The sequence below is a fragment of the Canis lupus genome, chromosome 11, assembly GCF_003254725.2.
Source record: "Canis lupus dingo isolate Sandy chromosome 11, ASM325472v2, whole genome shotgun sequence".
In the NCBI taxonomy this organism is placed as follows: Eukaryota; Metazoa; Chordata; class Mammalia; order Carnivora; family Canidae; genus Canis; species Canis lupus.
In genome coordinates this window covers 60,110,164-60,113,824 of record NC_064253.1, presented here as the reverse complement: position 1 = coordinate 60,113,824, position 3,661 = coordinate 60,110,164, and the positions used below count along the sequence as shown (strand labels likewise).

The 3,661-nt window shown below is 40.2% G+C and overlaps 1 pseudogene; it reads right to left on the bottom strand.

The window, feature by feature from the left end:
• Positions 1–469: 469 nt before the first annotated feature.
• LOC112649732 (BTB/POZ domain-containing protein KCTD5-like) lies at positions 470–1,354 on the bottom strand (annotated as a pseudogene).
• Positions 1,355–3,661: the final 2,307 nt, after the last annotated feature.

Here is a 3,661-nt window from a genome sequence, read left to right as displayed (position 1 = left end):
GCTGCAGCCACTTCCTACCAGCAAGGCCCAGGCTCTGTCACAGACTGTTTATGTTATGTTAGCACCAAGAGTGCTGTCCTTCAAATGACCTTCTGTGATTACAGGGGTTGGCTGGAAGCTTCCTGCCTTGGGCCCATGCAGCATGGGGAACACTGAGCAGAGGCCCCCAGGGGGACACCCACCTGGCTAGCACGCCTGCTCCCAGGGGGGATTGAATTAATAAATCTTCCAAGTTGGTTAAACATACTAAAGCAATAAAAGAAAATATACTTAAATTATTGGATTGGGATATGAATAATTAATGGGAAACTTTTATCCAAAAGTAGTTTTAGAGGTAGCATATTGAGTCAAGAAAAGGTCTCAGGCAGGTGGTCCCCTCTCTCACCGCCCACCTCAGAGGCAAAAAGAAGGATCCACACCCAGATCTCCATGGAGAATTGTCAAAGGCAGGTTTCTTCGCAGGGCCAAGCTTCCTCCACATGGCAGATCGTTGCAACTTGGGACAAGATAAAATGTTCCTTCAGCTGTCAACGCTGTGCTTCTCACATCCTTGAACCCCGTTCTTGCACAATCTTGGCTTTCTCACTGGGCTCACTGGCCTTGGAGACCACGCAGAGGAACTCGGCCTGGTCCTGGCTCCCGTGGTTGTAGGAAGAGCCGACGCTGACCAGCTGCTCGAACTTCCAGCCATCAGATGGTGGACACCATCTGGGTGAGCTCCTCCACCTGTCGCTGCAGCACATGGTATACGTGCTTCACCGGCACCTGGGAGGTTTTGCTGTCTCGTTCTGGAATTTTGTCCTTTACAAGTTTTATTAGTGAGGTGATATTGTAAAATTCCCTTCCCTCCAACACTCCTTCCTCTGCGAGATCTTTGTTAATGACCCGCTTCCTGAGCTCAGGTAGTTCAGCGCAGGCCCAAAGTAGGGGTCTCTGTCGACTAAATGGGCACCAGTTTCATCCTTGTCTGAGTCCAGGTCGGGGTTGGCCTGGCACAGACAGGACGGAAGGATTTCGGGTCCCGGCAGGGGGTCTGCCAGGTGGTGAGGAGGTAGGTGCCGCCAACGTTGAGCCGGACCCACTTGGACACGCGGCGGGGGTCCTGGGCCAGGGCACCGAGCCCGCCCCGAGGCCACCCCGGGCTTGCAGCAGCAGCAGCTTGCAGTGATTCTCCACCGTGACCCCAGCAAGCCCCACCACAGCTCCAGATTTGCTTTTCTTTTTCAAGGTTGCTGCGATTATTCGGGGTCTTTCGTGCTTCCATACAAATTTTAGGATTGTTTGTTCTAGCTCTGATAGAGATTCTGATAGAGATTCCATTACATGTGAAGATTGCTTTGGGTAGTATAGACATTTTGACAAGATTTGGCCTTCCAATCCATGAGCATGGAATGTCCTTCCATTTCTTTGTGTCATCTTCAATTTCTTTCATCAATGTTTTACAGTGTTCAGAATACAGATCTTTCACCTCTTTGGTTAAGTTTATTCCTAGGTATCTCATTGGTTTTCGTGCAATTGTAAATGAGATTGATTCCTTAATTTCTCATTGTGTTGTCTCATTATTGGTGTATAGAAATGCAACAGATTTCTGTACATTGATTTTGTATCCTGCAGCTTTACTGAATTTATTAGTTTAACGGTTTCTTGATGGAGACTTTTGGGTTCTATATAGAGTATCATAGTTAACTGAGAAAATGAAAGTGTTACTTCTTCCTTGCCAAGTTGGATGCCTTTTATTGTCTGATTTGATCTTTTTGTTGTCTGATTCCTGTGACTAGGACTTCCAGTACTATGTTAAATAACAGTGATGAGAGTGGACATCTCTGTCTTGTTCCTGACTGTAGAGGAACAGTTTTTCCCCATTTGAGGATGATATTAGCTGTGGGTTTTTCATGACCTTTCTTATGCTGAATTATGTTCCTCCCTAAACTCACTTTGTTGAGGGTTTTTATCATGAATGAGATGTTGCACTTTGTCAAATGCTTTTTCTGCACCTATTGAAATGATCATTTCTGCACCTTTTTTTGCATTAATGTGGTGTATCACATTGACTGATTTGCAACTATTGAACTACTCTGGCATCTCAGGAATAAATCCCACTTGATTGTGGTGAATGATTTTTTAATGTATTGTTGGAGTTGGTTTGCTAATATTTTTATCGAGAATTTTTGCATCCATATTTATCAGGGATATTGGCCTTTAGTTCTCGTTTTTCGTGGAGTGTTTATCTGGTTTTTCTATCAGGATAATGCTAGCCTCATAGAATTAATTTGGAAGTTTTTCTTCTTTTTCTATTTTTTGGAATGGTTATAGAGGAATAAATATTAGCCGTCTTTTAAATGTCTGGTAGAGGGGCACCTCGGTGGCTGTGTTGGTTAAGCATCCAACTCTTGATTTCATCTCAGGTCATGATCTCAGGGTTGTGGGATCAAGCCCTGTATCAGGCACTGCACTCACTGGGGAGTCTGCTTGGGATTCTCTCTCTTTATCTGTCTCTGCCCCTCCCTCTGCTCTCTCTCTCTCTCTATCTCTGAAATAAATAAATACAATCTTTATAAAATATTTGGTGGAGTTTCCCTGTGAAGCTGTCTGGCCCTGGACTTTTGTTTCCTGGAAGTTTTTTAATTATTGATTCAGTTTCTTTCTTGGTTATTAGTCTGTCCAAGTTTTCTATTTCTTCTGCTTCAGTTTTGGTAGTTGATATGTTTCTGGAATTTATTTCTTCCAGGTTGTCAAATTTATTGGCATATAGTTTTTCATAATATTCTCCTGTAATTGTTTGTATTTCTGCAGTGTTGGTTGTTATTTTTCCTTTCTCATTTGTGATTTCTTTTTTTGGATCCTTTCTCTTTTTGATAAGTCTGGTTAGAGATTATGAATTTTATTAAGTTTTTCAAAGAACTAGCACCTAGTTTCATCATTATGTTCTATTTTTTTTGTTTCTATATCACTTATTTCTGCTCTAATATTTATTATTTCCTTCCTTTTACTGGTTTTATTTTAATTTGTTTTTCTTTTCCTAGCTCCTTTAGGTGTAAGTTTTGGTTGTTTATTTGAGATTTTTTTTTCTTCTTGAAATAGATGTGTATTACTATATACTTCCCTCATATGTAAGTCCATCTGGCGCATTGTGTCTTTCAAATCCATTGTTTCCTTGTATAGTTTTTGTTTAGATAATCTATCCATTGATGTAAATGGGATCTTAAAGTTCCTACTATTATTGTGTTATTATCAATTAATTCCTTTGTGTTTGTTATTAATTGCTTTATATATTTGGGTGCTCCCATGTTGGTTGCATAAATATATATAATTGTCATATCATCTTTTTGTGTTATTCTCTTTATGATTATGTAATGCCCTTTTGGTCACTTTTTATAACCTTTATTTTAAAGCCTAGTTTGGCCAATATAAGTATTGCTACTCCAGCTTTGTTTTGACATTTATTTCAGTGATAAATGTTTCTCCATTCCTCACTTTCAAACTGCAGGTATCCTTAGATCTAGAATGAGTCTCTGGTGGACAGCATTATAGATAGGCCTTGATTTTTATCCATTCCAACACCTTATATCTTTTAATGGGAATGTTTAGTCTCTTTACATTCAAAGTGATTATTGAAAGATATGCGTTTATTGCCATTTTATTACTTGTTTTATCATTGTTT